At 44.5% G+C, this 16,657-nt stretch overlaps 1 protein-coding gene across 6 annotated transcripts in view; it reads right to left on the bottom strand.

The window, feature by feature from the left end:
• The window catches only part of SGCG (sarcoglycan gamma), a 1,215,835-nt gene that overhangs the window by 243,664 nt on the left and 955,514 nt on the right, over positions 1 to 16,657 (bottom strand). The window lies entirely within an intron of this gene.

A 16,657-nucleotide genomic window follows, 5' to 3' on the forward strand; every position in this document is an offset into this window, starting at 1 on the left:
GCAAGCAAAAAGAGAAACAAGTGAGTTACAAACAACCACTTCCAAAAGAGTGCCCAGAATAGAAAACTCCCAGGCAGGCAGAGGTCAGAACACCATGACCCAGTCAAGCAGTCCAATGGACCAGCACAGCAAGCCAACAGCAGCAAACAAATGCAAAGGCAGGGGACCAGTCCACCTCTAAACAAAGCACACCACAGAAGGCCCCAGCAAGTGAGCCCCGGGTGAAGCCCAACAGCATGAAGGCCACTCCTGAATACTCGAAAATACAAACACCAACCAGAACCAAGAAGGCAACAAACGACTCAAGGTAACAGGATAAGATCACACCCTTACCATAGCAGGACCATGCACACAGCACCAGAGGACGGAGCAGGAAGAAATGCCCGCAGGAGCACCCCCTAACATGCAGGAGAAACCAAACTAACCGCAGGCATGCCTGAGGGAACCAGAAACAAAAAAACTGTCCAGAAACACCCAACAGAAAGGAAACTTACAGGGCAAGGCCAAAACGGAAAAAGGCATCAAAGCAATGCCCGCAAGGGAAACAAAGGAGGACCAGAAAGAACACAGCCAGCAGCACTGGAACCCCCAGAGCAGCGAAGCCAAACCAGACAACGGACAAGCTGTCAAAAGCCAATCCCCAACAACCCCAGAGGGAGGGCTGGGAAGCCAAGTGAAGACGGAAACACTGGAAGACCCCACAACCACACCAGCAGAGGGACCCAGGACGCAGGAGGCCATTGTGGCACCACTAAAAACAACAGAGCCCACACACACCAGACTCAAACCAGAAAGGCCGGACCAACTGAAATGGCGGGAAGACAAACAAAAGGCCCAGAGGACAACGGCAAGGCAACCCAGCAACAGCCCAAGCCAGAGGACAGTGCCCGAACAAACCGGCCTCACCGAAGCAGACACTGTTGAAGGAAACAGCCCAAAGGAAAGGACACAAAACCAAAAGACCCCACCTGAGGACAAGGAGGCGGGACAAGGGCGCAAGGAGAAACCAATGGAGCACAGAATGGCACAGCCACACAAAATAGCCCAGACATACCCCATCCTCCGAAAGCAGAGAGCAGGCAGAGGAAGAAGAGAACCAATGCCCAGAAGAAAACGTGCAGAGCAATCAAAGCCAGGGCCCCTGACCATGAACCAATGAACCTGCTGACACACCAGCCAAGGGCCCTCCCACCACCCCCCAGAGAGACTGGCAGTCACAGAACAAACAGCAGAGCCGGAGGAGACAGTGGAGTCACTGACCAGAAGCACCAGCCACCACAACGGAACCCTGTGGGCCAGCACTGCCCATGGAAAACGGACCAGAAGAACGAGGGCCCCCGAAGACCAGAGAATCCAGCTGACCAGAAAGAGGAGGGGAAATCTAGCCTAAGGGACCAGGGAAAAAGGGAAGTCTGGAACCAACCAAAAAAGGACAAATCCCAATAAGCCATAGGCCCCAAAGAGCGACAGGCCGACTAACTGAACAAGACATCACCCAAAAAGGGACACAAACAGACCCTCAGCAGGAAGAAACGCCATCAGGGGTTTCATACTCAAGGCAAACACCCATGGAGAGGACCGAGCCCAAAGGGAAGGACACAAAACCAAAAACACACAACAGAAAATGCAAACCTTAGAAACTAGGGAGAGGGAATTGCAACTGGGACGAGCTGACAGGCAACCAGCAGAGTAAGGAGGACAAGAAACACCCAGACCCACCAGCAAGAGAAATACCTGAACAGCAAACATCCAGAAAGAACAGTCAAAACCAAGAATTGACCCACTGGAAAACCAGGACCAGCTTAAAACGGACCTAACCCCTGTAAGAACCAGATAAAGTATGGAACAGGACACCCACCCATGGCCGTGTATCCAACAACACCCGACCCCAACCAGCAGGGCCAAACAACACCCCACTGAAACAACAACTGAGGCAGCAGGATTTCCGCAACCAGGGGAAGAGGCACGAATCAAAGGAGCGGAGTCCGCGGCCATAAAGGCCAGAACCTAATGGCCCAACACACCTTCGCCAATAGACAGAAAAGGGCAGGACTGGCAATGCACCACAGGAACTGCAAAGACCAGGAGCCCCACATCAGGCCCCCGACAGAACCCCTCAAATGGTAAGGTCTGGGAACTCCCACAAAATGACTGAGAAGAAGAGAACCGGGAACAGCACCCCAAGGAGTGCCAGACCCAGAAACAGAAGTGCGAATAGGGAGAGGAGGGCAACATCTCAGAGGGCGCCCCACAACTACAGCCTTAGGGAAAAACCAAGCTGCCAACAAAGTGGACAAAGAGGATGTGTGAAAAACATCCCAGGAAAGACAGCAAGTCACCACACGTGTAGAGACAGAACAGCCAACAGAGCAGGGCATCAAGCTCATGCCAGAATGGCCACTGCCAGCCCAACAAAGACCAGCAACAGAGAGACTGCATCAAAAGCCACTGCAAAAGAGTAGAATCCAAACACGTGGAGAGAGACAGATGGACTAAAAACAATCCACAACCCCCAAACTCACAGCAGCAAAACCATTAACAGGATCCCTGAAGGGCAAGACAAACCCACAGGGTGAAAACCGAGTGAGGAAACAGAACAGGCCACAGCACCACAGTCTGAAAGGACGGCAATGCCATGCAGTCCCACACAAAGCCCAGAAGGACTCACAACTCCCTGGGAAACAATAGCCTGCCTGAGGAAGCAAAAGAAGCCGCCAACGCTGATGCCAAAGGAACATACTGCCATCAAGACATACCTGGTGACAGCTGGAGAGGCTTTGCAAGCTGAGTCCATAAAGCAGGAAAGCCTACAGACACGGGTAGGGGGGAATCCACACATCAAAGGTACACGGTCATCCATGTATTTGTTCTGGAATAGTCCACAAGATGAGAATCCACAGGAACCTCAAGGGACCAAGAATAAAACCCTACAACCTGCAGAGTGCAAACGGAGGAACGAACTACCAGGCCACATGACACTGCCAATCATGAGGGAGAGGATCCTATAGAGAAACCATCAGCCAAATGGGACCCTCCAACAGATGAAGGCAGGGAGCCAGCAACCATCCCACTAAGAGGCAAGTGCAGAAGTACCAAATACTTTTTCTTCTTTTTCCCTTCTACTGAGAAACCAGCATCAGGAGTCCACGAGCAGTGGAGAGGAACAACCCTGCAAGGCGCAGAAAAGAGAACAAAGCCCCACAAACTGGAAAGGGAAATGGGCACAAAACCAGTTCCTACTGCTTCAGGCATGCCACATACAGCTTCCACATACGCGCTCAGTCCGGCAGAGGAGCGACCCCCAAACACAGCCTCAGTCACAGCAGGACCGCCCGACTCCATTGCAGCATCTGACAAGCTGCATTTCAGAGAGAGCCGCGCTGTCCCATGATAATGCTGCCAGGCCGGGAGACCGTCACAGGGAGCACCTCACCCCACTGAGATCCAGCACTGAAGACCTCCAGGCCCTGTCGTGGAGGAGGAAAGAGAGAAGTCTACAGGTGAGACAAAAAGAACAGGAGATGGAGGATTTGGGAGGCGTTTTTGTTTAGGAAGAGAGAGGTCTATGGAAGGCAGTGGAGCCTGATTGGTTACGAAGGAAGGCGAGGGAGGGACTGGAGGTAATGGGTATTCTCAATTTTCTTTTTACTTGGATTGTGTTTGAGTTTTATCCCATGCACCTTTTAGTATTTATCTGGACAAATTCTTCAATATTTTTAACTGTTTTAACTTGATGCTTATTTACAGTACGTGATTTCATTCGTTTGCACTTTAAATTATGCATATTTTCAATTGCATGATGAGTTTTAATGTGCTTGTTGATGAACTTTTATGTTCGATCTGTCAATAAACTTGAACCAAAGGCAGTTCTGGCAGGAGTAGAGGGGGACTCGCTGATACTCCCAAACTGGTTTAAACAAAGGTTGTCTATTTCAAACTCTCACGTTCTCTCTCCCTCTCTCACACACGCACTTCCTCTTTATCAACCATTATTAGTGTCATTCATATATTTACTTATAGCTTGAATGTACTTATGAGTGTAGTCAAACACAATATGCACCTGTGGAGACTGCTCAGAACCTTCTAAAAAAACGTAGCTCAGAGGACATCACACAGATTCACTAATACCTTAATATCGGTCATATCACAGCTGTTTAAAATGAATGCAATGAATAGCACAGCTTCTTTGCTTTAAATTCTTAGATATATCAGAAATACAATGTAGTGTTTGGACTCACCCTGAAGGTAATATCTGACATACAAGAAGACCTGTGACAAAGGCGTCACCAATCTTTTTCTTTTATTTCACAGCCATCATTTTCACAGTGCAATTGCCCCTTACCACAATATACCAAATCAGCTAATTAAGAGTGGGCAGCTTCTGACAGGAAAACCTCAGCAGTCGCATGGTGAAAGTGGCAACACCGGCACCACACACAATGCCCTAACTCTGAGAGACTGTGCACATGCTCCTCCCAGCGCGGTGCTCCAGCATGTGAAACGCCCCCACAACTACAGTGCTCTTTATCCTACATCCCCCCACAACAGGCATCTATAGCTCAAATTAGTCCATCACCATGATGACACGCTCAGGAGGCTGGATGTTTCTATGTGGCCTCAGTGGGTGGGTGACAATGGGGCCAACATCACAACAGGCATTATTTACAGAAGGGGGCAGAGATGAGGAGTACGATGTTAAAGAGATAGGAGGAGCAATACTTGATGAAGGCAATAAAATCAATGGCAGGTACCAATTTAACTGCAGTGCTGGCTTCAAATCTTCTCCTTCAGCATTAAGTGAACCTGCCTCACTGGAATCTTCTTGAAAGTCATCTGTCATTCTCCCCTTGTAACATCTTGAAATAGAATGAGTTATGAGTAATGGTGTGCCTATTTCACCCCACAGTGATCACAGTGCTTTCAATGTTAGTAATTACCTAGGGTTGCAGGCCAAAATGTGTATCATCTTTGTGTTAAAAATTTGACGTGGCAAGCAGCAGATTACCTTGTTGCAGATTCGAAGACTTGGCTATGGAACAATTGTCAACATGGTATGGCATTTTCATTGTTGTTATCTGCATCCTTTCGTTGAGTATGGAGGGTTATGCAAGACCTTTGCTCTTTTATGCGGTAGAAATGGTTGTGCTGATCTTTCCAAACATTAGTTTAGATGGGAACACTGATGTAGTGCCTAGCCAACCAAGGAATGTCTTTCAGAGCTTGTCAGATAGGGATTGTTTTGTGATTTTAGCAACTATCAGAACCTTTACCAAGGTGGCCATGAAGCACTCAGACAGGATATTTGTAAGGCCATAAAGGTGTGAATTTGCAATGTGCAATCCCTAGCTTTCTTGCAAAGTCTTTTAACTGTTTCCAAGAAATGGAGGGTCATTACCAGGTTTTATGGTGGCAGGAATGCAGAAAGATGAAAATATCTTGTTCAGTGTAGGCATAGTCATCTTACCTGATGTGTGTTGTATTGCCATCACCTCCGAAAATCTTGAGCGCTCGTCAATGGCTACAAGTAAATGTTGACCAGTCGCTATGGGAGAAAAAAATCAGCAGCCACGCCCAGGTTGAAACTGTGGACATTTGCAGTGGTTCAGGTGGGCTGTCTTCACTTAGGGCTTGACACACATAACACTAGAGGCCTGATTTAGAGTTTGGTGGATGTGTTACTGAGATACAAATGTGACAAATACCCATCCACTGTATTAGAAGTACATGATATCGACTGGCAGATGTAATACAGGAGGGATATTCGTCAAGTTTGTGACAGAGTAACCCATCAGCCAAATTAGCTCCTGATTTACTTTCTCTTCTACACTTTAATCAAGCTGGTGAAATTGGACCATCTGTCCTAGGAATCCTGTGATGGCTACCACCCCTCTGTGTCCTTCGTGCACCACTTCTATTACTTGATCTTGAAGCATTCTTGGAATGATCAACCACTAGGCCGTTTGGGTGGTAAGCCAACACACCTCTCACATGCTTGAAGGCTCAGAGGTTTTGGATGAAGCTCTTTGGGTGAGCTTTGCACATTCTTTTAAGTCAATTCCATCTCTGCTTCTATGAGGTATGCCACTGCCAGTGGTGTGGGCCTCTGCCTGGAGGCCTGTAAAAGATTCCGCCTTTTCAAGGCAGTGCCTGATAATATATTTCAGGTATTCCTTAGTGATTGAGGGTATTGTGAGCAAGACTTTGGAGGGGAAAGGGAGACATGACATCTGCAGGCTTCTTATCTTTTTCTGCATTGTAGGTTATTTTAAAATGCAATCTTGAAGACATAACCCCACCTCTAAATGAAGGGCATCTTGGCTTTATGATTACCAAATTTGGCAAAGAGGACTTGATCATCAGTCACAACTGTCAAAGATTATCTTTGTGGAAATAGATGAAAATGATCACAGGTCCACCCAACTGACCCGGACTCCTGGTCCGCCTGGAAGCCGGCCATTCCAGCCTTGGTGAGACTGCAACTAGCGCATACCATTATGCATCTTGGTCCAGTAGGGTTGCTGTCTCGTTGTGTCCAGATGGCTCCAAGCCTCTTAGGGCTGGAATCAACAGTTAGTTGAGTAGGTTAGGAAGCTTCATAACAGAAAAGATTGTCAGCAGGTGCAATTTGATCATGTATTGCTTGAAAAGCTGCTTGGCACTGGGAGGACCAAGTGAGAGCAGAGCTCCTCATTATAAGGTTTTGAACCGATGCACTTATAGAAGTAAACTTTGGTATGTTTCTCGAGCAATTACTGGCAAGCCCCAGAAATCAAGGTCGCATATGTTGATTAGGGGAGCCACTACTGACATTACTGTAAAATGTGCTGGTATCAGACATCATCCCATTTGCTGACAATATGTGTTCAATTAACTTGAAAGAACTTGTTCGGAGGATGCAGTTGGCTTTGAGTGTCAGTGATCACTTGTAATGTGTGACACACCTTGATAAGAGTTGCATCGCTCCTCAACAATTTTTCCAAACACATATATGTTGTTGCTGTAATTTAGACAAGTTGGGATGCCCCGTATGACTTTACATGTTTCCTCTTGGAGGATCTCAGAGCAGACGAGGCACCAAAGCTGAGTCTTTTGTACCAATATGAGCTGCAGTACGTAGTAAACTTCATTAAATATGGAGATGTTCTGCTAGTTCTCACTAGTGGTAACTTTATTCATGTAAAGATCTGAGAAGACAGGTGCAGCATTCAGCTGATGTATCATGTCTTGGATCAATGGATTATTGGTCAAACCAAGAGGGAAGTAACCTAGACTTCTACGGAATCAAAGGACTAAAATAATTCTATGTGTACAAAAATTGTGACATCAATAGTAATTTATTGCAATTTTGTATATTTATTTGAACATGTTATTCCAGACATTAAACGTATATTTCGTTGGATATATTATTCTGAATGTTAAGTTTGCATTTGTCTAAATAGGTGCTCCTGATAAAAAACAGTGAAGGTGATAAAGTGCAGGTAAGTGAAGGTGATATATACAGTATGTACAAAGGGTGGTTTTAGGAAAATTATGAACTTCTAGTGGCTACTTCAGTCCAGGAAGCCCTGAAGTATCACAAGGTTTCTTTATATTTATATTATCCACTCTTAGAGATATGTCGACGTTTCGACCCCGTTGTAAAGAAGAATCAAAGAGGGGTCATCATCAGGACAGGGAAAATCCAGTCGGTAGCACCTACACTACAGTGTAACATGACAATCTGGTGGTAAGTGTCATCTTCAAGCAATGGAAGTTGTCACAAGGTCTGGGGGTCAATGGTCATTCAATGGATGTTATACAGTCAGAATTCCACAGAATGCCGATCACTAATGATATCCGGGGCTCTAGTTATTCGTCAGATAAAATTGAGGATATATCATTCAGGATGCCAATGGATGGTGTATAGTTCCAAAGAGTGCAGCTCACAAATGGTATCTGGGGCTCTAGTTACGTATCAGAAAAAATGAGTATATGTCATTTAGGGTGCCAGGGTAGGTCGTCAGCACACTCCTGGTCCAGTTAACGATGTATCGTGTGAATAAGGCTCCTTATTAGTCCTTTGATTCCGTGGAAGTCTAGGTTAATTCCCCCTTGGTTTGACCAATAATGTATCTGCATTTATTACCCTGGTCATAATGGTTAGAGGGTATTTGCCTCATTGTCTTTTATATATTGGATCTATGGAGACACGTGTTTCTCTTAGAGTAGCTTGATTCGACTGGTGCATGTCAATGCATAGACGGACACTTCCTCCCAGGTGATTTTTAGGGCCAGGGGCTATGTGCGATACCTTTGATTTAGGGCCTTATTCAGGTTCAAATATGTCCATTTCTATCAATTTTTTGAGTTAATCCTTGACTTGTTTTTGAACAATAAATTGAATGTATCTGTAGTGTTGAGCAACCGACTTGACCTCAATGTTAATGTGCTGGTAATTCAGGTGATCCTTGAGTTTGCCTATGCCATTGAGTAACTCTATAAAGTTTGTCCAAGTGTTTGTGCCATGTCAAACACTGTGTGCAATGTGGCACAGAAGTTTGAGGAGATCCAACTTAACTGCTGTGCGAAAACTGAGTAAGCACCCTGGGCTTGAGGCTGCCTCCACCAGGTACATGTCTGTTTGTAGTGGCTGGTCGTCATGTTTGAGACACGGAAATGGCATACACCAGTGTCATTTAAAACAGGCCAGTGCTCCAGGGTTGCAAAATCAAACATCAGTCATTACATTCCTAGCAGCTGCAGTGTCCACAAGGAGCAAGGCAGATGTTCCGTACAATTTCACAGTTAGATGTTCTCTCAGATAGTGATCAATTTCATTGGCAACAAAACTCTGAATCGAGACAACTTTTGCTTTCCGACATCTTTAATTGCATGATGTGATAGTGAGGATGAAGTGGGAGAACATTGACAAGCAACCACCTCTCTAACATGAGTCCTGGGTACCTGCAAATCTGATATTGTTCCGCCTTAGCTCTGACACACTAACAAGATATGACCTTTTATGCCACAGTCATCACGCGTGCCCTGAGCCACTGGCATACACCAGAACGAGGGAAATAGAAACCACATTGTGAACAGATAAGTCTGTCACTGCCTTTGGAAAGGCGCTTATTTTCAGTTCTGCATATAAAATCTTCTACTTCTTTTTCAGCCTAGTGGTGACACATCACATCTGCTTAGTATTCAACAGCACAGGAGGTCCCATCCACTGATAATATGTCTTCAGGTTTTCTTGGCTTTTGCAAGAGTTTCTGTCCGCAATTCTTTCCCACTCTTGCAATTATCAAAATCACAGTGCTGCACACGTTCTTTCAACAAATACGTCAGTCGTTCTCCCTGTGCTTCTGCACTGTTGAATGAAACAGATAACTTTCATCATCCACATTTTTCCTTGAATAAAAATAACTTGTTAACTGTTGCTTCAGGTCACCATAAGAATTAGTGTCAATGTCCTTGAACTGATAGATGATGTCCCATGCGTCAGGCACAACACAATGCATACAAAGGCATGTCAGTCTTTGTCATTTTCTATTCCAAGAACTCCTGTGTAAATATGGAAGTCTTTGATCCATCAGCACCACCTGGACCCCAGAATGATTGTGTCAGTTCACCTGAAAGGCACTAGCACTGCTGATGAGAGATTGAGGGCTAACATCACTCATAATTTACTTGTTCAAGGTAGGCTTATCCAGAGGTTAGGCGGCAAACAGGCTCGTGAACTTCAGGAGTGGAAGAGACCATGATTCATTAGTTGAGACAATGTAGATAATATGGGTAGAATTCCTGTGGCACATATATCATGCCAGTATAAGTTAATTGCCAGTGTAGTGTCTAGGACTCACCCAGCAGGTATTATCAGGCATACATGAAGACCCACGGACATAGGAGTCATCAATCCTTTTCTTTTATTCCGCAGCAATTGTTTCACAGTATAATCTTTCTTTATATTAACATAACGATTCGGGTAAGAAGGAGTATCAAAGGTGCAAGGGTGGCTGATGATAGGAAAGTATCAGTGGCCTGTGCAGTGAAAGCACAGCCACTTGCACCACATGATGCACCATGACTAACTCTAAGTGCCTGCACTCTTCCAAGCATAGGGCTGTTGAGTGCATCTTCACGCTGGGGGCAGGGGCACCCAGCAGCTAGAGCACTTATGGTCCTACATACAAGTTGACAAAAATGCACAGTAGATGCTGCTCTATTACACTATAAAAACCTAAATGTTCTAGAAGCAGAATAAGTTGATCTTATAGCATAGTATTTGTTAGTCCTGACAGTCTTAGGGTGGTCTTCCCGCAACTTTTGCCTACCTCCATCGTTTTTTCTGACCCATTTTTGCTGGCTTAAGGACTGCTAGCCAATACTAAAGTGCTTGTGCTCTCTCCGCTAAAGTTGGTAACATTGGCTTATCCCCAATTGGCATATTTAATGTACTTATAAGTCCCTAGTAAAATTCACTACATGTGCCCAGGCCTATAAATCAAATTCTTCCAGTGGACTTGCACCACTCATTGTGCCACCCACTTAAGTAGCCCTCTTCCCATGGCTCAGGCCTGCCATAGCACAGCCTGTCTGTGCAGTTTACACTGCCATTTTGACCTGGCAAAATAAACCTCTCACAAGGCCTAAACCTGCCCTTTTTATACAAAGAAGTCACCCCTAAGGTAGGCCCTGGACAGCCCAGAGGGCAGGGTGCAATATATTTAAAATGTAGGACATGTATGTTTACGTTTTACATGTGCTGGTAGGGAAGAACTCCTAAAGTCCTTTTTCACTACAGCAAGGCCTATATCTCCCATAGGATAACATTGGAATCACCTGATTACATTTTTAAATGTAATTCACAATCTGGAAGAGATATGTTTTTCAGGTTTGGTGTCTCTGGAATCACAATTTCAAATCACAACTTATGGCAAAGTCGAATTTTCAATTTGCAGAAAGCTGGCATTTTTTAAATTTAGCTAACTGGTGACTATTGTCAGTCTCATAAAATATGTCTGGGGTGGGTGACAGCTGGGCCTTGTGCATTAACTCTAGACAGCCACACACAAAGGGAGCTTAGGTGTGACTGATGGGCCTTGCACATCCTGTTGGACCATCCTTCGCAGGATGGGAGGGAGGAGCTGGCACTTAGGATGTGCCCTATCCCCACACAAAGGGCTGCATAGCCTCTTGTAGTGAGCCTGGAGCCAGGACGAAGGGAGGATCTCTGTGCACTTCAAACCCCTTTCTTTGCAGTCTCCTCCACTTCAAACGCACAACTGGCTATACGTACTGGACCTCTGACACCGCTACTTCAGAACACTTTTGGACCTGTGGAAGGACTGCACTGTGCTTGACTCCTCCTTTGCTGCACTGCCTCTTGCTTGGGAGTGAGAAGGACAAGCCTGCATCTTTCTACCCCAGAGCCCAGAGGGACTCCGAGGGTGAGCTGACTGGTCTTCCGTTTTCTGAAGTCTCAGGGACAAGACTTCCCACTCACCTACGTCTGCACCTGGACTCTGCCAGCTGTGAGTCTGTCCTGCCAAGTGGTGCCACTCTAGTCTTAACCCTTGGAAGTGAAGTCTAAGGTGCTTATTGAGCCAACCCATGCATCCTCATAGAAACAGCACATATTCGCTGTTGCAGTGATCAGAACTGGTGCATCTTCACCTTTGAGTGGATTGGAAACGGTGCATTCTCGTTGCCCCAGGCTCAACTCATCGTTTTCAGAATCAGTGCATTGCCCTCTAAATTGACGCATCCTCTGCTACAGGAGCAGAACCAATGCATCACATTCAGAATCAGTGCATTGCTCTAGGAACCAACACATCGCCAACTTTGCATGGAGAAAACTGATGCAACTCCTTCTGTTGGGGAATCACAACAGGCACATCGCCTCGGCTGTGCCCACTTTTACCTCAACGTCAACACATCCAGGATCAAGGTACTTTTGTTCAGCTGGCCTAAGTGGATCCCTGTATCTGGCTCACGCTCCATCACGGTCGGCCTGAACTCTTGACTTTATCCGGTTTTGTGCGATCAGATATCCCCAGTCAGTGCTTCCTGCTTCTAAGCACTTTTCTACAGTTTAGACTTTGGAAATCATATCTCAAGTTCTACTTATTGGATTTGAGTTGTTTATGTTCTTGTTTTATTTATTAAATTAAGTTCTATATTTGGAACCAGGTGGGATATCTTTTTTGTGTGGTGTTTTCACTGTTTACCTGTTTGAAGTGCTGCACAAATACTTTACACACTGCCTTTTAAGTTAAGCCTCACTGCTCTGTGCCAAACTACCAGAGGGTGAGCACAGGTTAATCCAGGGTATGTTTGTGACTTATCCCAACTAGGATTGTGGTTCCTCCTTGGACAGGGTGCATACCTCTGCCAACCAGAAAGCCAGTTTCCAACAGTGTTGTAATGTGTATATGCTTCACTTTATTCTCTGCAGTTACTTTCTTTACTTTCTGTAATTACTTTCCTTGTTTATTCTTGAATATTTCCTCTCATTCTGTAATGGAATCAAATGGTGAAATGATTCCCCGCAGTGACAGCTAGTCAGTTGCTGCCTGAGGCTGTACCTGCTGGACGCTTCTTGGTCGTGGGCATAGTTACTTACAATAAAGCTTTATTTGAATTCACATCTTGTGGAGGATTAATCACATAGGGGGTCATTCCAAGCTTGGCGGGCGACGGGAACCGCCAGAAGACCGTAACCGCGGCGGTCATTCTGGGTTTCCCACTGGGCTGGCGGGCGACCGCCAAAAGGCCGCCCGCCAGCCCAGCGGGAAACACCCTTCCACGAGGAAGTCGGCTCCGAATGGAGCCGGCGGAGTGGAAGGGGTGCGACGGGTGCAGTAGCACCCGTCGCGAATTTCAGTGTCTGCTAAGCAGACACTGAAATTCTAAGTGGGGCCCTCTTACGGGGGCCCCTGCAGTGCCCATGCCATTGGCATGGGCACTGCAGGGGCCCCCAGGGGCCCCACGACACCCCATACCGCCATCCTGTTCCTGGCGGCCGAAACCGCCAGGAACAGGATGGCGGTATGGGGGTCGGACTCCCCATGGCGGCGCAGCAAGCTGCGCCGCCATGGAGGATTCCCCTGGGCAGCGGAAAGTCGGCGGTATACCGCCGACTTTCCGTTTCTGGCCGCGGCTGTACCGCCGCGGTCAGAATGCCCAAAGGAGCACCGCCAGACTGTTGGCGGTGCTCCCGCGGACCACGGCCCTGGCGGTTTTTACCGCCAGGGTCAGAATCCGGCCCATAATGTCTACAAGAGATTCCACGCATTACTTATTGCCCACTGACCTCAATAACTTCACAACATACTGCTGTACTGATTTGCTATTTAATCCTTCTGGTTTAAGGTGTGACCGTATGACAGCACTATTGTGGATTGTTGGCAGAATCTGTGGAGGTTGGTAAAAATGTAATTAGTTTTTAAATTTATCTAAAGTTTACTGCGACACTGCATGGCACGAGAACACTCCACAAGATCCAATTTGGGTGCTTAACTCTAATTCCAAGCATGCCTTGTTCCTGGCTGCTTCCTGCGAGCACTTATAGTTCAACCTTTCTTACAGATTTAAGCACGTCATTATGTTGACACGTAAAGTGCTGGTGGCCAAAGTATATGTACAATGATGTGGACAACCTTGCGCAGTTGTTACACACAATGGTTTGTTTATTGATTTATGGGCAATTACATTTGAAATCTGCTCCTTTCTTCACCTTCTTTCAGAACAAATATGCATACAAATACTTCAATATTGACAGTATTTTATTGAGTATCTAGTACATTTTACTACAGCATTATTTGCCTTTTCTCCTGATAGGTTACAAATATACATTATGGCTTCATCTTCCACACATCAATTTGTACAACTGCCTTCTTTTGTTCAGCATCCTGGAAAACCACAAATTAAATGTAAGCAGTGGTTTAGATTATTTGAGAACTTTTTTGTTGCTATAAAGGCAACAGGGTATTCTCCAGCATGCAAGTTAGCATTGTTATTTGGCAGCCTGTGCCAGGCTTTTCAGGATGTTTTTGATAATCTACACATGGTACCTGCTCTCCCGGGTCAGTCCAGTGATGAGTACAAAGAGGCTGTTGAGAGGTTACACAGACAGTATTCTGATGAACAACGTATTCTGCTGGAAAGAAATGCAACCATTATGCTGATGAGAGCGTAGAAGAGTATGTGTCAGCACTGAGAGTATCTGCTGCTACCTGTGAGTTTGGAGCTAATATTGATATTTATATCTGTGACCAGTTTGTTATCAACTATTCTTCTAGGACAGGGGTCCTTGTCAGTAATGAGAGTTACGTTTGTTCAATGAAACTGATCCCAAGCTATTACTACTAGTGTTGTAATCATGACCACATAAGACAATATTAATTGCCACCCTAGGAAAGATTGCCAGCAGTGATCACATCAGTGCATCAGGAGGGTTGCAAGCTGTAATGCAAAAAGGCTTTGTCAATTTGAAATGCCTTTATATGGGTAATACATAATCACGGCTGCAGTGCCCCGTGCATCAAGGTTATACTGTTAGTAATAAGTCGCCCTTTCATCACACCTTTTATCACCTAAATATCAGCTTCAAATATATTATTACAATTCAATCATTTTTCTCCAAACATCAGCTTATAAGTTCTGAAAAAACATTTTCGTTTCAAATACAAACTTTAAATTTTGTTATCCATCCATTAATTCAAGCAAAAAAAAGTTACTAACTTCGAAAGCTGGTCTATTGACAGGGGCACTACTTACGGGTAGTTGGAGAGCTACCAGTAGCTCACGAGCTACTAACTGGAGAAACCTGTTCTAGGAAAATACAAGAAAGTTTCCTAGGATGAAGAAACCCCACACTTTTGAAAGTTAATGATAGAGGGAACAGTATTGAATGATCCATGGTTTCTTCTAAAGTGTTGAAAGGTGACATTTCAGTCAACATGCTATCCAACAATGATCCTGATGATGGCAGGGACTCTTTATGTTTGGTAAACATGCTTGCCAAAGAATGGAGGAATTTCTAAAAAATATATATGTTTTTGTTATAGGTGTGGATCGAAAAAATATTGTGGCAAGAATCCTACTTGCCCAGTTACTGGGAAACATTGCATGTTGTATGTTATACAAACAAATGGTCACTTCCAAGCTTTGTGCAAAAGTAAAAAGGATCCTATGTAATTTAGCAGCGTGGACATTTTAGAGGCAAGTTGTACTGAGAAACTCAGCAACGTCATTTTCACAATTGAATGTAACTGTGTTACTAGGTCCTCTTTGGTGAAAGGGCCTTTGGTGGAAGCATTAATTGTTGACATTGTAGTGCAGGTTATAAAACCTTCCAATTCTTATAAAACTTGTAAGGCATTTAACATTTATAAGAATTGGAAGAATAATATTACATGTCTTTACTCTGATGTCAATCCTAGAACATTTGGGGAACAAAATATTGACATACTTCAATATTTTACATCGACTTTGGAGTGTTTAAGAAGGGTTGCAATCACAAAAGGTAACATAGCTATAAACAGAAAGAACATAATTTTATGGCAGGATTTAGCGACCATGGATCTGTATCTCATTCCTGTGCTGAACACCCAGTAGCTGTAGTTGATCTACCCATTTTTTTAGGTGGGACAAGATAATTATACTCACACAAATGAGGAAATCTTGTGTGACTTTGGTAATGTATTTAGTGAACAAGTGGGTGTGGTTAAAGGTTTTGAATACCACATTCACAACCTGTGACTCATAAGGTACATTATGTTCCGCTCACCACCAGGCAGGGATGGAAACAAGTTTTACAGACATTGTATGCTGATGGAATTATTGAGCCTACTGAATCTTCAGAATGGGTTTTCCCCATAGTAATAGTCAGAAAGAAATCTGGGAAAATTTGACTGTGTGTTGATCTCTGCACATTAAACAAAAACATACTTGTTGATTGATGTCCTCATCCAAAAATACATAAACTATTAGCAAATTTACCTGCAATCATTATTTCTTTGATAGATTTATGTTCAGCATATCACCAAATTTCACTCACACTGGAGTCATAGGAATTCACAACTTTTGTCATGTTGTTTGGAGCTTATAAGTATCTTCAGCTTCCATTTGGTCTAGCTTTGGCAGCTAACTAAGTTAATGGTCAAATGATTTGGTGATATAAAAAGAGTGCAAGCATATCAGGATGATATTTTGATTTTTGTAAGCGATGGTAAAACACACAATCACATTTTATGGAAGGTCTTAGATGTTTTGTCACACACAGGCATGACTACCAGATGTAACTAGTGTTAATTTGGCATGCAAGAATTGGAGTACTTGGGTCACACAATTTCGTCTTCTGGCATAGAACCCAAGTTTTGCCTTGTAAAAGCTATCACAGTTGCTCTTCAACCCATAGCTAGGGTCTTTTTTAGATCTAGCTGAGTATTATGCTCGTTTTGTACAAGGATATGTTGAAATTGTCAAACCATTGAGAGTTTTGTTAAGAAAGGGAGATACATCTTTGTGGTCAAGTTGCTCAAATAAAGTCTTTGATAATGTCAAGAAACTGACTAAGGAGGTACCTGCATTGCAGGCCTTCAAAGCAGGAAGTAAATGTTCAATGACTCTTGATGTCAGTTTGATTGGTTCATGAGTAGTTCTCAGTTAGTGG

The sequence above is a fragment of the Pleurodeles waltl genome, chromosome 8 (assembly GCF_031143425.1).
Source record: "Pleurodeles waltl isolate 20211129_DDA chromosome 8, aPleWal1.hap1.20221129, whole genome shotgun sequence".
NCBI classification, from domain to species: domain Eukaryota; kingdom Metazoa; phylum Chordata; class Amphibia; order Caudata; family Salamandridae; genus Pleurodeles; species Pleurodeles waltl.